Source organism: Mytilus galloprovincialis, chromosome 9 (genome assembly GCF_965363235.1).
Source record: "Mytilus galloprovincialis chromosome 9, xbMytGall1.hap1.1, whole genome shotgun sequence".
Lineage (NCBI taxonomy): Eukaryota > Metazoa > Mollusca > Bivalvia > Mytilida > Mytilidae > Mytilus > Mytilus galloprovincialis.
Genome location: NC_134846.1, coordinates 65,202,285 through 65,224,190, shown reverse-complemented (window position 1 = coordinate 65,224,190; position 21,906 = coordinate 65,202,285). Strand labels below are relative to the sequence as shown.

Here is a 21,906-nt window from a genome sequence, read left to right as displayed (position 1 = left end):
ATTATGTTGATAGTCCTAAGTATAAAGCTAAGCTTTAATACAACTGTCACATAAACTTAACATTAACCAAGATAACTAAACAAAGACCAATGAACCTTGAAAATGAGGTCAAGGTCAGATGAACCATGCCAGACAGACATGTACAGCTAACAATGCTTCTATACAACATATATAGTTGACCTATTACTTACAGTTTAAGAAAAATAGACCAAAACACAAAAACTTAACACTGTGCAATGAACCGTGAAAATGAGGTCACGGTCAAATAAAACCTGCGCGACTGACATAAAGATCATAAAATATTTCCATACACCAAATATAGATGACCTATGGCATATAGTATTAGATAAAAAGACCAAAACTCAAAAACTTAACTTTGACCACTGAACCAAGAAAATGAGGTCAAGGTCATATGACATCTGCCCGCTAGATAGGTACACCTTACAATCATTCCATACAACAAATATAGTAGACCTATTGCATATAGTATGAGAAAAACAGACCAAAACACAAAAATTTAACTATAACCACTGAACCATGAAAATGAGGTCAAGGTCAGATGACACCTGCCAGTTGGACATGTACACCTTACAGTCCTTCCATACACCGAATATACTAGCCCTATTGCTTGTAATATCCGAGATATGGACTTGACCACCAAAACTTAACCTTGTTCACTGATCCATGAAATGAGGTCGAGGTCAAGTGAAAACTGTCTGACAGACATGAGGACTTTTCAAGGTACGCACATATCAAATATAGTTATCCTATTACTTATAATAAGAGAGAATTCAACATTACAAAAAATCTGAACTTTTTTTTCAAGTGGTCACTGAACCATGAAAATGAGGTCAAAAACATTGGACATGTGACTGACGGAAACTTCGTAACATGAGGCATCTATATACAAAGTATGAAGCATCCAGGTCTTCCACCTTCTAAAATATAAAGCTTTTAAGAAGTTAGCTAACACCGCCGCCGCCGCCGGATCACTATCCCTATGTCGATCTTTCTGCAACAAAAGTTGCAGGCTCGACAAAAAACGGTGTAAACTATCATTAATTTCTTTCCTCTAGTGTTCTTTCTCTAGCAAATAAGTCCTGTTCAACCAACTGTCAGGGCATATTGATTAAGTTTAACAAGAACATTTTCCCCAAATAAAATAAAATAAAATACAAACAACATATTTAGAATTGTATTGGTCATATGAAAAAAATACCGAACACGTGCAGTACTGTGATAGAATCATTTTCATAACAGCGTAGTAGACAACCGCAATATTTATGTTGGTAATAATACTGAATCATTTACCTTTAACTTGTTTGTCATCGGCTATCGATAACAGTGATTTACGCTTACTCAATCTGTCAGAGGCCTTCCAATGGGAATTTAATTGAATAAGAAATTAAAGAACATGCAGGTGCACGAGAAAAAAAAAAAGAAAGATTGTTATTCAACATTTAAATCGACACACAAGATTTAGTCCTCTGTTAGTTATTCGTATTTTTTTTGTTTAGGTATATAGAACCTTTGACGACTCCCACAGTTTGAATGTCCATAACACGTACGATAAGACAAGTGGGAATTACAGACGAACGTTCTACTAATCTGACAAACTATTCTTTTCGTCATTTTGTTTTCTTTCAATGCACTTGAAATCCTTAAACTCTCAAGACTATCTTTGTCGTTATCTTTTTATCTCCAACGCTATTGATAAATATGATGCAGTTTAAAATATTTCATGAATATCTTAAACACTGATATGTATAGTTTTAAATATGTTTTATGACTGGTTCCTTAAATATATATTGCATTAATCATTACACACCACGAAGACAAATATTGCTTTTATTATTCATTTTGTATTGTACCAAGGTGAGAAACATATTAAAAAAAATATATTAAAATTGGATTATCTTTCTTTGACCGTAATTATATGTAAATAAATGGGGAATGTGATCATGGGACACAGATGATGCCTCCTCTTGCATTGAACGTTATAAAGTGACATAACTGAAGAAGCGTTAAACTGACGCTACCCTAATTTGTACTTGTTCTGGTTTTTGTGGTAATGAGCATTGTGTATAAGTTTCATAACATCGGGTTTATAGTCAAACTTAAGTTAAAAAACCGAAACGAAAAATTCAGCATTTTTCCATTTGTAAAGGGCATAACTCTACAGATCAGTAAAAGTGATGTTTTTTTCATAACATTTGGTTGAGGCAAAATAAAATTAGAGAACGGAAACGAAAAAAAAAATCAGCATTTTTTCAGTTGTATACGGGCACAACTCTGAAAAGGCCAAAGTAACGCAACCAAAATTCAAACTTTATCGATGTTTTCTTGTTATAAGCTTTTCGTATATTTCATAAAATTTGGTTGCAACAAACTTAACTTAGAGAATTAAAGCCCATTTCGGGACGTACCGAAGTTCAGACGAGCATGGGTAAAATGGTATGCCCCCTACGGCGGTGACATAAAACAAAAGGTTGTGATGCGTAGTTTATTTGATAATTAAGATTGGTTGTCTTTATTTGGTGTTTCAATCTTGTTTTATCAAGGTACGTTGTGCAGTTGATAGAATATGTTTGCTTTTAAATCATTGCTTTACTGATATAGGAAATAAATTATGTTTTCATCAGGCAGTATACAACGGTTCTAGAAAATCACAAGTTCCAAGAAGGACAAATAGATTCGATCTTAAATGTAAATACTGGCAGTAGTTATAACAAATGACATACGTAATGCATTACTTTCCTACCGTTGAACAGTTTTAAGGAAGTTTCGGCTTATAAATAATCTTCTCTTTATATCGATTTCATGTATTTTTTACTTAATGTACTACCTGCTACAAATACGCATAGCCGACATATCGTTCCTTTTTCTATTTGTATAATGGTAATCTGGAAATCATCTGCTGTTGCATAAGAGATATATACGTCCACACTAAATCTCCTGTTCTGGTCATTCTAGTGTCCACCAAACCATCTTTATTTATATACATGTTACTGGGTTTTTTTTCTTAGACTGACGGTTACATCAAATGTATCTATGAAATCACAATCGTTCCAGTATGTAATGTAGGTCGCTTATCTCCTAGGTCTAATGTGATGCAGTCTACACCTTGCTTACTATTACTATTTCTCAGTATAGTTTCAATATTTGAGAGTTGAAATACTCAAGATCTCTGCTTAGATAACGAGATTTGAAAATAACACTTTATGCGTTAAGTACGTCGGAAGCACTTTTCTGGAGGCAAAATCATTTTTAGAGTTTGTTAAGCATCAAAAGTCTCAATGCGTATCCCTCATTTCATACGCTTTAAAACTACTATGTAAAATGCCCGTTAACATTTCAATCATTTTTAATATAACGCCAGTTTCGGGTGCGGGGTTTTTCGTTGCTTTGAAGACCCATCGGTGGTCTTTGTCTTTTCTGATCTTTGGCCGAGTTGTTGTCCGACTCTCTTTTCGCATTCCCCGTTTCCATTCTCGATAACCATAATCATTAACTGAACATCGAAAAGCGACCATCTGTAAGGAGTGATAATTTCGATATGATAAAAGCATTCAAAGACCCTTGCAATGAACCAAACATGACGATTTGTTCACCCTCAACATGTCATGTTTCCCTCGAAGGGCACGCCCCTCGAAGCGAGGAAACATAACTTGCATCAGAAGTACAAATCGTGACATTCACAGTCCTGTCTAGTTCGCTGCAACAGTGCATGCTTTATCACCAGTATTCAGTCAACATACTTACTGAATCAGGTATTTGGACCTGCTAATAGCCCATGATCAGAAATCTAAGGTGGGTAATTAACTCTCACGACAATACTCAGCCAGTCACAGCCAATATTGGAATAACTTCCATAGATTCCTATGATTATTTGGACATGACAGACTTATATAAATATACGCTTATTCCGAATAAACTTTAGGACTAAAACTATTACTCCAGTGCGCGTATTTGTATGATAAATGTGGAAATAGAGTAAAGTTACCGTGATTCAGAAAATCAGTATAGAGATGATAATCAAATGTATTTATACGCTGGACATGTATTCGTACCCATTTTTCATTGACGCTAGAAATGTCTTTAGCTAGCTAATCCATAAACCATTCCATTCTGTATCAACCATCAACGTTTCAAACTGTGATTTTGTAGAATCAGCATTTAAAAATCCTTATATATATTCAATTTATGGTGAAATCAAACACAGTTTAATTTTGGACCCTGATTTGGACCAACTAGGGCCCAAAATCAGAAATCTAAATATGTTTAATAAAAGGTAATATAACTTATAAGCTTAGTTTTTAAAGAAGTTCAATTCATCAAAAAAAAATTAATAACATGAATAGCATTCAGAAATGAGTTTATACAGAATAACAAACAAACCTACCACAAAATGCTTCAAATAATTTACAAAAGAACAGAAAAAAAATCCAAAATTTTATTAATCATTATTACAAAGTCTTTTAAAAATCTATTAAACTTATCTGTATTAATTATCTGCAAAATGTCTAATAGTGAACAGTAAATTTCTAACTTTATTTATACAGTCCTACTTATAAACTTCTAATCATCAACACTTAGGAAACAGAAATGTTTCAAAACAAGAATGTGTACATAGTACACGGATGCCCCATCCGCACTATAATTTTCCATGTTCAGTTGACCCTTAAAATGAAGTAAAATATCTAATTTGGCATTACAATTAGAAAGATCATATCATTGGGAACATGTATGCCAAATTTCAGGTTGATTGGACTTCAACTTCATCAAAAACTACCTCGACCAAAAACTTCAACCTGAAGCGGTACAAACGGACGGACGGACGGACGAACGGACGCACAGACCAGAAAACATAATGCCCATAAATGGGTCATTAAGTCTGTGACTCCAATTATTATTGTGTGATAAGATATTTACCACATGCGTTGTAACCTGATAACAGGTGAAAACTATTTGACATTATACACAATTAACCATTTCTGTGCAAAGGGAAATAACTCAAACACATAACAAGTACCAATTGTGGCTACTAAAAAGGACGGCAACTACTCAACAAAAAAAACAAAAAAAACGCTAAAATCGTGAAAATTAAACCTGACCTGTATTTTGTCACAGAAAACAAGTATGGGGCAAGTATGGACACAATATTCAAGCTTGATACAGCTCTGAACTTGGATTGTGATAAAATTCTTGACATAATATGAGTTTCTGACACAAAACAAATGTCAAGATCTTACAAATCTATTATGCAATATTGTGCAATGAACTTCTTCAAAGTTTTCAAAAATTTTGGGATAAAAAATGAAAACTACTACCACCCCCTTTTTTTTGCAATTAGTCAAAAACCTGACATTTCTTTATACATTATTTACAAGTAGTGTAAGGGAGGTAAATGCGAACATACCAACTTTATATGTTAACTGTTTTTGAATTACCTCCCTTACACTGCTTTTAAATTGTCTTAATTGTCCATTGACCAGAAAAACCAAGTTTTCCCCTTTTTTGCCCCTAATTCCATAACATTAAGATCAATAACCCCCCAAAGTCATAACTAACTATCCCTTCATGGTATGGAAACTTGTGGTATAATTTCAGACAGATTCGTACACTTAAATACAAGTTATTGTTTGAAAACTGCAAAAATGCTTATTTTGGACCCCCTTTTTGGACCCTAATTCCTAAACTATTGGGACCATAACCCCCAAAATCAATCCCAACCTTTCTTTTGTGGTATTAAACCTTCTGGTAAAAATTTATATAGATCAATTCACTAAATCTAAAGTTATTGTCCAGAAAAACCTATTTCCCCCTTTTTTGCACCAGATTCTCCATTTTTAACCCCTTCTTCCAAACATATTAAGCCATAAACCCCAAAGTCATTACTAACAATCCCTTCATGGTATGGAAACTTGTGGTATAATTTCAGAGAGATTCATACGCTTAAACACAGGTTATTGTTTGAAAACTACAAAAATGCTTATTTTGGGCCCCTTTTGGCCCCTAATTCCTTAACTATTGTGACCATAACCCCCAAAATCAATCCCAACCTTTCTTTAGTGGTATTGAACCTTCTGGTAAAAATTTATATAGATCCATTCAAAAAATATTAAGTTATTGTACGGAAACTAAATGCTTCTTCGGACGACGACGACGACATACCATTATACGACGCAAAAAAATTATTTTTTTGCGGTTGGTCGTATAATCACTAGATAACAACATATTAAAATTTAAAGAGCATTGATTATTCGATTAAAAAGTTAATTCACTGAGAGGATATTATGTGTCATGGTCCAATTATGTGTCATTGTCCAAGTTATCAAAGGACAAAATTCCTGAACGGTTAAAGTGAAAATCACCAATATCGAACTTGACCTCAACTTCGTCATCAGCAACATATTAAAATTTGATAAAGAGCTCTGCCATGAGTGCATGATAAGCCCGTTGCCTTTTATCGTCAATATCAATTTAAAAAAAAATTGTGGTGGTCAAAAAATCCGTTTTGGTCTTTTTTGTTTTTTTGTTCATCTATTTTCATCATTTGCCTCAGATTTTAACTTTCCAAACGAGGAAATTATTTCGTGGTTTTGTTATTTATTTAAAGAATTACTAAAATAATTTGTTCTGTCTATGAAGAAAAACACCAAAAATGTGATACAGAAATGAACATCTATATATACATATATATGCGTAGGATAACTACGGCATAGTATGCAACACAATAGAAAGTGAGATGACATATGTATTAAGCAACATCTGCTCAAGTGCAATAGTAAATCAGTATTTTTTTTTCCTCAAAAGCTCTATTTCTGTATTTTTTCTTCCGACATTTAATTGGTGCGACCTAGATTAATTTTGCAGACAACCTTCAGTTACATACCTTCAACTGAAATTAATCAATGTCCACATGCACTTCTATAAAACCATGTCCTTTTAAGCAATATCTGTAAAAGAAAAAAAATCCTTTTAGATAAAACCAGATGCTCCACAGGGTGCAGCTTTATACGACCGCAGAGCTTGAACCCTGAACAGTTGGGGCAAGTATGGACACAACATTCAAGCTGGATTCAGCTCTAAATTTGGATTGTGATTAAATAGTTGACACAGCATAGGTTTCGGACACAGAATGAATGTGGTCTAATGAACTTAAAATATTTTTTTTGCCTTTGAGAAATTCACTATCCTGTTGAATATTAATCCTCTCAAAAAAATGTTTGAAGAAATTTTCTTTTTATTTATGAAATCTGAAATGAGAAAAATTTAACCCCTCCCCCCCCCCCCCCCATTTTTTTTCACATCCCCTTTCCCTTTTTCCAAAACTGATCTCAATTCAAATTTCTGATGGAGTTTGCAACAATAACTACTCATTTAAATACATCATAAAATATTAATATGTAAAATAAAGTGCTTGTAATCACCGAACGGTAAAGATTGTTTTAATTTATCAGTTGGTAGTAAAAGTGAATATACATTGTATATTGTATAAAACAATGATTTAAGTTGATTCCACTGCTATTCTGGACAAAGAAAGATAACTCCAAATTGAAAATTTTTTGCTATTGCACAATATTTCTTGCTATTGCACAATACTGTGCAATTGAAAATATTTGCTATTGCACAATACTGTGCAATTGAAGATTTCTTGCTATTGCGCAATACTGTGCAATTGAAAATTTCTTGCTATTGCACAATACTTTGCAATTGAAGATTTCTTGCTATTGCTGAATACTGTGCAATTGAAAATTTCTTGCTATTGCACAATACTTAATATAATAATTTTGGATCCTGATTTGAACCAACTTGAAAACTGGGCCCATAATCAAAAATCTAAGTACATGGATAGATTCAGCATATCAAAACAGCCCAAGAATTCAATTTTTGTTAAAATCAAACTTAAGTTTAATTTTGGACCCTTTGGACTTTAATGTAGACCAATTTGAAAACGGGACCAAAAATTAAGAATCTATACATACACAGTTAGATTTGGCATATCAAAGAACCCCAATTATTCAATTTTTGATGAAATCAGACAAAGTTTAATTTTGGACCCCAATTTGGACCAACTTGAAAACTGGGCCAATAATCAAAAATCTAAGTACATTTTTAGATTCAGCATATCAAAGAACCCCAAGGATTCAATTTTGTTAAAATCAAACTAAGTTTAATTTTGGACCCTTTGGACCTTAAAGTAGACCAATTTGAAAACGGGACCAAAAATTAAGAATCTACATACACAGTTAGATTCGGCATATCAAAGAACCCCAATTATTCAGTTTTAAATGAAATCAAACAAAGTTCAATTTTGAACCCTTAGGGCCCCTTATTCCTAAACTGTTGGGACCAAAACTAACAAAATCAAACCCAATATTCCTTTTATGGTCATAAACCTTGTGTTTAAATTTCATAGATTTCTATTTACTTGTACTAAAGTTATGGTGTGAAAACCAAGAATAATGCTTATTTGGGTCCCTTTTTGGCCCCTAATTCCTAAACTGTTGAAACCAAAACTCCCAAAATCAATCCCAACCTTCCTTTTGTGGTCATAAACCTTGTGTCAAAATTTCATAGATTTCTATTTACTTAAACTAAAGTTATAGTGCGAAAACCAAGAAAATGCTTATTTGGGCACTTTTTGGCCCCTAATTCCTAAAATGTTGGGACCAAAACTCCCAAAATCAATCCCAACCTTTTTTTTTGTGGTCATAAACCTTGTGTTAAAATTTCATAGATTTCTATTCACTTTTATTAAAGTTAGAGTGCAAAAACTAAAAGTATTCGGACGACGACGACGCAGACGACGCCAACGTGATACCAATAAACGTATTAAAATATATGACAGCTAATAGTTCGTTTTTAACAGTTTTACAATCATTGATGTAGATGAAATCAGAACGCATATATGTCTCACTTTTATGTCGCAATATACTGAATAAAATATGATTAAAAAGAGGCCCCTTGCATTGAAAAGTGCACGTCGAAGTGGAGAATTGCCTGTTTAGTTTTATAATTCCAACGAGCAACTCAATTTTTCAACTTGTATGTATTATGAAAGACGGATAAAGGGACTATATATTATGTAGAAGAATTTACACAACACCAAATACCACCACACTATGCAATCCTCAACGCTACAATTAGGTACTATAAAATATAAACGCAAGCAATTGCAACAGAAGATTCCAAGAAAAATTATTAGGCTCTCCGGAAACGTGTCTCGACTGGTAATTCTGATGTCAGCATAAAATTTTATATTTATCAGTAAAATACTGACTCTAAAATTTTATGATTTTTTTCCTGAGCTTATGTAAGCTTTGTCCAAGTTAATAAAAATCCATCCCAGACAGTTTGACTATGAAAATGTGTGTAAATTTTAAATTTAAAAAAGTCGAATTATCGGGGTAATTTAAGACAAGAGTGCACACGCTGAAATGTCTCGACTTCTTTACTAAACATTGATAGTATGTTGATAAACCTAAATTTAAAGCTACACATGTACTACTGAACCATGAAAATGAGGTCAAGGTCAGATGACACCTGCCAGTTGGACATGTACACCTTACAATCCTTCCATACACTGAATATACTAGACCTATTGCTTATAGTATATGAGAATGGACTTGACCACCAAAACTTAACCTTGTTCACTGATCCATGAAATGAGGTCGAGGTCAAGTGAAAACTGTCTGACGGGCATGCGGACCTTGCAAGGTACGCATATACCAAATATAGTTATCCTGTTACTTATAATAAGAGAGAATTTAACATTCCAAAAATTCTTAACTTTTTTTCCAAGTAGTCACTGAACCATGAAAATGAGGTCAAGGACATTGGACATGTGACTGACGGAAACTTCGTAACATGAGGCATCCATATACAAAGTATGAAGCACCCAGGTCTTCCACCTTCTAAAATATAATTTTTTAAGAAGTCAGGTAACGCCGCCGCCGGAACACGGTCCCTATGCCGAGCTTACTTCGACAAAAGTCGCAGGCTCGACAAAAACGAAAATAGGTATTTCAAAATATTGCTCTGACTTTTGATAATGAAATAGTTTCTGTGATGTTTCAGGGAATTCCATCAAGGTTAGATAAATATATTGATGTTCAAATAAAAGATAACCACAGACTTAATTTAATGTTAATGTCGCTGAAGGCATTAACATCAAGGATAGCACACGTTATGTCTCGGCAAGTGCGCGTTGGATTATGAGTGTAGACTTAATATACGAAAATTAAATGTTTATATCATTTTTTATTTTGCATGATTTATTTAAACATTTTAATTTAAAAAATATATAAAAAATTTGTAAGGGTTCCGCGGAACCCAGTGTCTCGCCTATTTTTGCTGTAAATCTCAGGCTCAACAACAATGAGAAAAAAAATCAATAAAATATTCCTTTTGTTACTATTATATGATTGTAAGAAAATCTAAGTCCATTTAAAAGTAAATTACAGAAAAAACGGAGTAATCTTTTTACAAACTTTACTTCTGGATACAATCTTATGATCATAAATAAGCTTTTGTCCAAGTTTGGTACAAACCCAGGATAGTTTAAGAAGGTTATTAAAATTTTAAAAACTTTAACCACAGAGTGAATGTAATGGTTCCCTGCAGAAAAACTAAGTCCATTTAAAAGTAAAATATGGAAAAAATGGATTTATTTATTTACAAAATTTACTTCTGGATACTATCTTATGATCATAAACAAGCTTCTGTCCAAGTTTGGTACAAACCCAGGATAGTTTAAGAAAGTTATTAAAATTCTAAAAACTTTAACCACAGAGTGAATGTAATGGTTCCCCGCAGAAAAACTAAGTCCATTTATAAGTAAAATACAGAAAAAATGAAATTTTGTTTTTACAAAATTTACTTCTGGATATCATCTTATGATCATAAACAAGCTTCTGTCCAAGTTTGGTACAAACCCAGGATAGTTGGAGAAAGTTATTAAAATTCTAAAAACTTTAACCACAGAGTGAATGTTCTGTTTCCCCGCAGAAAAAACTAAGTCCATTTATAGTAAAATATGGAAAAAATGGAATTTTATTTTTACAAAATTTACTTCTGGATACTATCTTATGATCATAAACAAGCTTCTGTCAAAGTTTGGTAGAAATCCAGTACAGTTTAAGAAAGTTATTAAATTTTCAAAAACTTTAACCACAGAGTGAATATTTGTTGACGCCGCCGACGACGCCGACGCCGACGGAATGTAGGATCGCTTAGTCTCGCTTTTTCGACTAAAGTCGAAGGCTCGACAAAAAGCACGAGTTGTCTCCCTTTCCACAATGATAAAATACTCAGCGCCGCGTACTCCGTATAGTCACCGCAATAAACCCGGACAGTAGGACAGACACTGTCACATCAAATTGAAAAGTCATTTACCGCATGTTGTTACGTAGGCACGTCTCGCTTGTTATTGCTTGAGATCAAGTTTATTTCATTTTGCACGAATGTTTTTTTTTTCTGATTGAGAATATTTCCTTAATAATTTTTCACAAGAAACTAATGGTACTGAAATTCAGAAATATGTCGTTTAATAACCCATGTATGTTTTACCCTTAAATAAAAAAACAAAACTGCCATCCAATATACTAGTTTATACCCTAATTGTATAAAATATTTTGACACACGGACTTGATATTTTTCTAAAAGGTCAAAACTTATTTTACTGATGATGCTTTCTTCTTAGTTTTATCTATTCTAAGAGAGTAGGATAGCTCACTAGTGTCAGACACCAGCATAAAACTAGTTTTTTCTACAGTTGGCGTCAAAAGATCTGATTTTTTTTATATCGCCGATCCCGGTCACATCGTATTTTGAGCTACCCGGTTTGCTGGGGTGAACGGAATTTGCATCTTTGAAAACATAAAACCGTTTTATGTAAAAGACGTGGCGTATGCATGTTACTGCCTCAGAGCCGCGATTCCATACACGCCCCAATCACAAGCAGCTCTTTAAACAAAATAAATATAGGGCCTATTCGGAGAGAAAAAGGGGGGGGGGGGTAATTATTCCGGATTAATCATCTATTTTCATATTTGTTTCCCGTTCGAAAATAACCAAACAAAAGTTTATTTGTATTGTTTTTGTATTTGTGAACTATCGTGTATACATTTAACATGTTTAAAACAATCCGATTGTTTTACATTTAATAAAATCCGGTTGTTTGGATTTTACACTAATAAATGTCTTGTTTTTGAAAAACAATCACATTTTCTTTTAATAGTTTTTTTCTCTCGGTAGAACTTAGCTTTGATCAAATCGAACACTTGTGCTAGATTGTCCACTAAACGATTTGCCTAGGTTGTCATTTTCCGAATGTATTTCATGATTGGACTCCGCGACACGCACAATGTCAGACATTCTACGCAAGTAAATTATACAAAGGGATGTCCGGTGCATGATTTCCTCGTCTGTCAAATGTTCAACGTGGCGTAGGGGTCGTAACTCTTGAAACTGCATAATATTTTTTTATGAATCTTCAAAAGTTCATAAGAAGCTTCATCAAACGTGACTAATCAGAAGTGTTCGTACGACTACCAAAAATTTTTTTGTGAGAAAAATTGAAACAAAACATGTTGAAAAAGATATTTTATTGTCATTTATTAAGTAATTGTTCGTCAATCTTCAGAAAGATACGCGTGTCACGTGATACAGAGCAATATTGATTTCCCCGCTAATATTAGCACACCTATAAAATACACAAAGAGAAATAAGATTTTTCATTGGGGCTTCCAACGGGATGAATGAAAATAAATAATAATGGTAAAATAACAGAAGATATTTACCAACTGATTTATTTTAACAACAGAGATATACATGACGATTTGTAACTGCAATAATAAAATTCAGACTCAGTTATCAACGTACAAAAATGTACACACTAAAACCGCGTGCATAAATTAACTTTTTGTTTGTGTGCTGACCATACAAGACATGTAAATGTCTTATGTTTGATTTGTCAACGGTTTCAGAGCAAATTAAACAAATTGTAAAAATATATATATATGCCTTCATTATTTATCTCATTTGTCCCATACATCTAATATCCAATTTATTTGACATTTCTTTTTTGTTTAATCGTATTTAATAAAAACTTGAAAAAAACTTGTATTTTGTTTCCGATTTATGCTTAAAATTATTTATCTAACATATGGTCTCATATAAGCGAGAGAGGTTGGAGATATTTGCTTACATTGCAAAATTTATCATTTCAGGTTTCATTATAAAATACGACGCTGCGGAATGCGATATTTTAGAAAAGTCGGGTTTTTTTTTGGGGGGGGGGGGGGGGGGGGGGGTTCGTGGTACTTAACTGACAACATACCCAAAATAAAAAGCCTTATTCTTATTTTTCTCTTTTTTTTTTAATTAGATTTCCAAGTCAGTTAGTTGCTTCAGATATTCTAATATTGGTTTATTTGTCTGCGCATGCGGACCGCATTGACATTTTAGACAACAAAATGCAGGGAAAATCTCAAAAAGGAAGAGTGACCAAAAGTTCAGGGAATTTAGAGAAAGCCTTTTTTTGAAAATTTCAAAATGATCAACGACTTTTTTACTGGACAATTTGTTCACGTGAATATATAATTAGTATATATATATATATACGTAACGCACTTAAAATGAATGTCGGAAATTTAAACCTTTAACAAAATTAAAATTTAAATAATTGTGTACGATACATATATGTTCATAAGATTATTCAGTACACAATTCTTTTTTAAACCAGTTTCGAGTTTTGGCTGTATTCTGCTTTAACCGTTGATATAGTTTCCATTTTAGGTCATTGAACATGTCGACGAATGGCGATATTGCATTCTAAAAATAAACGTAAACGAGGTCATGACCCACTTGGATCATTTTAAATCTGTAATTTTTCTGACGTTTCTCTCGTATTTATATATGCCAAGCAGTATATAATATATAAACTTGTTAATCGTTTATTTGTGAAATATAAATTTTAATGTTATCTGAATTTTGTGTATACCAGCAAGGTAAACCAGGCGATTGGCCATTGAAAATTCTCTCCAACGTCAAGTTATTTACATACATAATATCAGTTTTTACATTATTTACAATACAAAGTCCCGTTTTCTTTACCTCAATAGATCTTAGGATATAACAAATATATTATTTCAACTCTGTAATAGACATTAAATCTTACAATGTTTTTTGTCGGTTATATTGAAAAGAAATTAAAAAAAAGAACTCGTGATCAATATATTATGAGACATTTATTACCGTACCTATTACTGTCAGAGCATGTACATCGCATGGCATTTCCAACGCGAAACAGACTGAGAATCAATATTCAAATTAACTCAACAGATGCATTACATTATTACAAATACAATAATGCACAAAAGTTCACGGAGATGTACATAGTGTAATCCAAAAACTATGTTCGATACTTTCCCCGTCTTAACATTTCCTGCAGACGGTTTATGTCTTGAATGTGTAACTCTAAATGATTATTGTCTGAGTATATTGTTTATTGCTGTCATTGAGAAAACAGGGTTGCTGTCCAATATTGGAGATCATTGAAGCGTATACCAAACATCAGTTGCATCTTAACCGCCCTGTGTCGAGATTATAAAGTAGCGCTAAGAGCGTATCATGTCTAAAGTCTATTATCGTATGCATTTGGTTGCATGCGTTTTCTATCATTATTGGTCATTATTTCATCCATATTAGAATAAAGGTTCCTTACAGTGCGACATCAGCTTGCTCACAATTCCAATTGATTCTGATAATTATGTGATAAAAAGTATTTTGATGTGTACGGATTCACTGGCAGAAATATTGTAAATAGCGTTGAGGAGTTTTTGTGCAAGTTTCAGACACTAACTATTTTCACATTTTGTATCAAAGGCTAGAATATTGAAACCTTTTTCAAATTCAATAACTGTTCAAATATATGTTACAACTTTGAAGGTATGTCATGGAGTTATATACATTGAAGCATGCTATTTTATTTGCAATGTCAGTCGAGACTATAAAGGGCCAGCAACAAAACTTTTATGTTATCCTGGAAACTAATTATATAAGACACCAACCATTCATATAATTTGTTGGGGAAGGATGATTTCGTATGCCCGTATGTTTACTTGTCTGTGTGTACGTCCATCAGTTCGTCCCGTCTCGCTTCAGGTTAACGTTTTTGGTTGAGGTAGTTTGTGATAAAGTTGAAGTCCAATCAACTTGAAACTTAGTACACATGTTTCCTGGGCACAGGACGTTTGCGCTTTTTTACCTGTAAAACGATAGGACATTTGCGCTTCAAATACTATGGACATTTGCGCTTTATGTTTTGATTCACCTGTATTAAATTGATTGGACATTTGCGCTTTTTACCTTTGTATAAGTGAACTTGGATGTTCCAAATTTGCAGACTATCTGCAAAAATTATGTGACAATTGAATCACGATTTACTTGACTCATCCTGCTATGTTTATCTTGTTGAAGAGTATCATTGAACAACACTCAGTGAATTACATTTAGATTCATTATATTGATGATCAGGCATTCCAGTCAAGAACTGAGAAAGAAAAACTTGATTTTTGTATTTGAAATGTGGACAAAATACCAGTCAGAATAGATAACAAGAGCTACTTATTTTGACTCTTTAGGCTTCAGATATTAAGCGAAACATGAACTGTGATGACTGTTCGTGTTTTATGTGTTTTAAAATGTTAACTTTTAGCTGTATATAAACTTTTAAACATTTAAAAAAATATGACTTGTCGGTCCCAAGCCAGTATAAAAGAGGAAGGAAGTCATAAAAACAAATATTGCAAAAGCGCAAATGTCCTATGTAAAAAGCACAAATGTACATTTTTAAAAAGCGCAAATGTCCTATGATTTGAAGCGCAAGTGTCCAAAATTAAAAGCGCAAATGTCCTATGAAAAAGCGCAAACGTCCCGCGCCGTGTTTCCTATAATATGATCTTTCCAATTTTAATGCCAAATTAGAGATTTTACATATTTGTGTATCTACCTGGGAAAATAGATTTTTAAGGAAGTGATAAATATAAAAAAAGAAGATGTGGTATGATTGCCAATGAGACAACTCTCCACAAGAGGCCAAAATAACACAGAAATTTTCTATAGGTCACCATACACCCTTCAACAATGAGCAAAGAAAGAATGTGTGTTATTCTTTCTTGCAAATGCTTTAATGCATTGGGAAGTTTGATGCTATGATGAATTCTGAAGTTTGTTTTTCCATAACACATACCTGGGTACTGAGTTCAGACTTTTTGCCAATTGGTCTGTAACCTGACAATTTAAAAAAATAATCTTAGGCCCATTTAAATAAATTGGTCTCACTTAAAAACTTTATTCGTCTAGTTGATTGCAACCAGTATATAAAGTAGAAGCCTAATGCCTATCCAATGCAAAAATTGAACATTGAACCGGTTCGTTCATTTCTTGGATTGCATGTTTATGAATATTTCTGTATATTTTGATCGTCATACTTCTTTTGTGTAATCAGAAAAGAGCTGTTGTACTTTTGTCTGATGTTTATTTTAGTATCCTTGTCCTTTAATATTACAGATAACAAGTTGAAAATCTATGTTGGTTTCTGGGAAACAAATATATATAAATAGTGAAGTGCAGAACTATCCGTTACAATAAATTCTGATTATAATTAGTAATTCTTATTTCTGGCCGGTTGTTTTCTTTAGATTTCCTTGACCTTGTAGTTTCATATAAAGTTGATTGCATAATTTGCTATTAAAGTACTGCATTGTCAAAGATAAGGGAGGAAATTGAGAATCCAAATTCATGTTGATCCCATCACCTATAAATCATGACTTGTCTTCTGCTGAATGTACAAATGTATATGTCTCCGCTTGGAAGTACGCTTGGAAGTACGCTTGGAAGTATTATATTGAATATAATACTTCCATGGTCTCTGTGTCTATTAAAGCTTAAAAGAGCCTGTATAAATACAATCCTAATGGCTGATGTGTTACAATTGTATTTTCCTGTTATTGATACCAAGTGCCTAGAACAGGTATTTCTTCTTTTATGACCTGTAACAGGTATTTTCTTCTATTATGGCCTGAAACAGGTATTTTCTTCTATTATGGCCTGAAACAGGTATTTTCTTCTATTATGGTCTGAAACAGGTTTGTTGGGAATTTTTCACATCTATCACCATGTTTGTGTATCCTCTTTTCCTTATATTTGGTATTAATGTATACATTTTTTGTACATAAAAAAGATCGCATAAACTTCAAAATTGATTAGTGAATTATGTTAAAATGACCGTCTCTTATTTAGAAAGCCTTGAAAAAAATTGTAGATGTTCATGCTTCTCTCAAATGGACAATGTACGGACATTTTTAAATTGTCCGGATTATATGACTGTTTTAGAAGCCTTGATTCTCATATTTTAGCTTTGATGGACAGTTGACAATCATACCAAACCACAACCTCTTTAAAATCTTACTTAATCTGTTTTTGCACCCAAATAGAAATTATGCAAACATAAAAATTAACTAAATGGGTTCCCCTTACACTGACCTAATCACATTTTTTACTAAATTACATATAAATCCCTTAGCAAAAGTTTCAGTGTCAATAGACTAAGCAAGGGCAGTTGCTTAAGGTGCACAGTATTGGTACTATTTCTGTGCTTAAAGTCTGTAGTACTGGAAATTTACTTTTACTATTTAGTACTATTTCCTTACTTTAGAATTATTGTAATATTAATTTATTTATGTACTTTCCCAGTACTTGATTTGTACTTAAAATATTGATACAAAAATAATACCAACAATAATCACAGTACTCCATGTTTGAACATCCTAACTTACTGTCCCCTTTCATTGACTTGAGAATGCACCTACACTAATTTAATTAGAATTGGCCATGGTCTGTCAGAATTTGCTTTTCAAATATATTATTACAAGTACATTGTATAAGCTTTTCAAAAAGCTTGCCTGACTTCAAATTAGCATTTATTAAATGTTAGGAAGTGCTTAACTAGAAGGCAGGGCAATTTCTGGTAAAGGTTTAAGACCAGTTTATAATGGGCTTATATCGGTTTTGTTAGACTGGGTATCAAGTAGTCAAGCGCTACAAATATTCAGTATAGATTAACCATGGTAAAAATTTATACAAGTATGTACAAAATTTTTCATTTGTTCGGTCTCCTTCAAAGACAAACATATACCTTACCCAATTGAACTTTGAAATATATCAATTCATTCTCAATTCTGTAAAAAGTCTTAGGGGCTTTTAAAAAAAAACATTTCTCTTACATTCATCAAAATAATAAGCTGGTATGATTGCCAAGGAGATAAGTCTCTAACAGAGACCAAATTTCCAACAGAGAACCAAATTTCTTAGAAATTAACAACTATACATAAGTCTCCAACAGAGACCAAATTTCTTAGAAATTAACAACTATATAGGTCACTGCTACCCATGATATATTTTAACTTCTTTGCAACATCATCAAAGCTACCATATAAAGTTAAAACTGAATTTGACAAATTGAATCCTATTAATGTCTATATGTAGATGTGGTATGACACGGTATGAGTGCCAATGAGACAACTCTCCATCCAAATAACAATTTCTTTGTTTCTCAAGCACGGTTTTCATGGCAACAAAAAGTGTACTCTATTTAGAAATTTCCTGGAAAGTCCATCTGAGAGTAGTGTGCACGTGAGGTATCAACAATAAAATAATTGTAGATTTATAAAGAAAATTTAAATAACTAGAAAGAATTTTCTGATTTGTTGATTATAGTTGTTTTTTAAATCAATATGCAATATAAATGAACAATTAATTTTTCTTGTGTTATTATATTATTACATTTGGATAGGGGTGTTAACAATAAAAACTTAAACATATCTTAAAGGGGCATTAGCTGTCAAATTCATGTTCACCGATTTGACTCAAATTCTCATATTTGATTAGTAACAAACATACTAAAATGTATATCTTAATGTCCTTAATTATAAAAGTCTAAAATTAACAATTTAAAATGCAAATTTTCACATTTATAGTGTTATCAGACTACTCATTTCGGGGCCTTATATAGCTGACTATGTGGTTTGGGCTTTGCTCACTGTTGAAATCCTCTTGTGGAGAGTTGTCTCGTTGGCAATTATACCACATCTATTTTTATATAGAATAGTCTGATTTACCATCAAGATGTCCTCCGAAGACTACAGACTGTCATAACCTGATATAAACATAAAGTTAAGATATAAATAGATAACTAACTTGTGCCATTGGATTTTTTAAGGTTAATCATCATTTTAAATTACCTGTATAAGAACCAGTTTTAATGGATTGAATTTGTCAATAAAATGGTTTGCTCTTGTTTCACTTTCAATTTTGGCATTCTTTTCTTTTAATTACAGAACAAGCCTAATTCATGGGTAACCCATCTCTAGCTAAGGGGTTAGATTTAAGGTCACATGAATACAGATTTAATGATGTTGAATTATTCACTTGCAAGTAAATAATTCATCAGCGATGTTTCTTAGCTTATTTTATCAAAATTAAACCATTCTGGCTGAATTATTATCTCACTGTTCTATATATATATATATATATACATTACATTTTTTGGGTCTATTTAGCAAACCAGCAACAATCCACTAATTAATACTTACCTTACATATTATTGTTAGGGTATTTGCCTTCCCTAAGCTCACTGTAAAGTAAAATGATGTATAAATGTCTTTTATACTTAAAAAAAGATTTCATTTCTTCTCCCTTGCAGGTAAAAGGATGTATGCCTTTCATTCAATCAATAAATCAACCAAATATTGGTAATCACTAGTAAAATCCATTTAAAAAAGGGAGAAATCTAAAAATTCAGGAAAATTACAAGGATGATTTTAATCTACTTCAATTTTCCAAGACCATTGAATGTTTAATTGAATTTTGAATATCATTTGGAAGTCGTTGATACGCACGAAAAAAATATTCTATGTAATATTGAACCAGAAATGATATGGCCTGATATGGCCTCCCAATAGGTCCCAGGGAGTTGTATTACATTGATAGAAATTATAAATAAAATGTCATCTTTGTACTTTTGGTAACATTTGAGACACCTTTCATTATTTGCTTGAAGTTCAAATAGTCTGAGATGAAAATACATTTGTATCACACTGAGGCAAGATCATAAAGTGTGTAAACAAAAATGAGGATCCATCTATCTCAAATGTATGTTGTTTTGAAACTATAATAATAATATTGTGATGGGGAAACAGACACATTTTTTGAGGAATTGAAGATTTAGTATTATTTTCTTGGAATGAGAACACTGACTGCTACCCCACTGCAATGGTTTCAAAAAATAATGATCACAATTTTCCTAGTTGATTACATATTCATCAAATTAGACATATCTTCCAAAATGAAAAAATAGGAACTACATTTGTATCAACAAATGAGAACCTTTTCCCTGGAATTAAATTTTTCTACAGACTTAAAATGACGTACGAAGTCTCATTTTCATAAATTTCACTAAAATTGGGACAACTTTCAAATTCTATTTTTCCATCCTCAATATTAAATATGCATTATTTTGGCCATTAATAATTAAAAAAATTTCTAGCTATCTTAATTCATGGTTTAGTGATTAAAATATCCAAAATAATTGTTTATTATATTTCTATCAATTATAGATTTTACAGCAATCTCCGGTTTATAACAAGAATTTTTTTTACAAATCTCCTAAAAAAAGGTCTGTATTGCGTCTAAAATGGACATATTTCTTTTTCTAATTTCATATTATTAATCATTTTTTAACCTGCATGTAGCCCGTGTAAGTTCGTCAACGGTCACGTGGTCTGCTTACAAGGGGTCGACTCACAACATACAAGCTCGTTATCAAAACAACATGGCTGTTCTTTTGTGGAATCGGTTGGTTAAATATCCTTCATTTATCATGCATTTCCATGTAATTGTAAGTATTCTGTCGTTTCTACCGTCAAATTTCAGCGTCGGCGATCGTCGGGATGTAATGTTATCGACGTCGTTGGTGTAAACAATGAAAACGACGAAAATGTCAGCAGACGATCGCACAATAATTGACGCTTTTGAAATGAATATCATAATAGTTAAAAAATATTAACTCACCATGTCAATATAGCTTATCTTCTTTTGTCATTTTGCAGGTTGGTTGATCTGGTCGGATTCAAAGGTCCAAAATGGCTACAATTTGATAAGTAAGCGCATGCGCTAAATTCAATATGCAAATCTGTTGCTCAACCAATGGAATCCAGTGACGTGCGAGTGCTCAAGGAGTGTCCAACTCTACCTCCTCAGTACTCAGTACTCGAAGGTTGTCGAAGCAGTTTACATAATGTAGAAAAGGGGGACCGAGCCTTTATTGGCATACCTGTTCCACAACATGTTGACCATACAGCACATATATATATAGTGATACATGGGCTTACAAAATCAATTTATTTATGCGATTTGAGCAGGGTCGAGTTTATACAAAATCTTGGAGTAAAGAATATTTTAATTTTGAATAACAGCCATTTACGAATTTCTAATGAAAGGAGGTTTCGAAATGATAAATACCCCCCCCTTTTTTTTTAAATGTACTCTCTTCATATGTAATACTTTGTCTGATTGTAGTGTTAAAATTATTTACTATCTCGGCAAAAAAGGGACATGTCTACCACCCCAAACTTACCACCACACTGATGTTTACCCAAGGTTCAAAACATTCGTGTGTATCTGGTTTGAAAGATTAATTAATGCACAGCAGTTTAAAGGTCGAGGTCATTTTATCAATGCAAATATTTTTCATTATCGTCGGTTTATTCAATGCTACCACTTTACTACAATGTTCTATCCAAGAGTACCGTACTGTAACGTTTATAACAATCGCGACAT

General features: G+C 32.7%; 1 protein-coding gene across 6 annotated transcripts in view; it reads right to left on the bottom strand.

Annotated features, from left to right (window-relative positions):
• Positions 1-21,295, bottom strand: part of LOC143045659 (uncharacterized) — a 41,364-nt gene extending 20,069 nt beyond the window's left edge. For 2 of the 6 annotated variants that reach the window (XM_076218312.1, XM_076218318.1), the window contains exons 1-2: positions 21,139-21,295; positions 6,896-6,959 (exon numbers count right to left, since the gene is read on the bottom strand). The gene's annotated coding sequence lies outside the window, so the exon portion shown is untranslated. Of the gene's footprint in view, positions 1-6,895; positions 6,960-16,258; positions 16,300-19,661; positions 19,703-21,138 lie in introns of all 6 variants that reach the window. The other 4 variants (XM_076218315.1, XM_076218316.1, XM_076218314.1 and 1 more) reach the window with 4 other exon arrangements.
• Between the last annotated feature and the right edge of the window lie 611 nt (positions 21,296-21,906).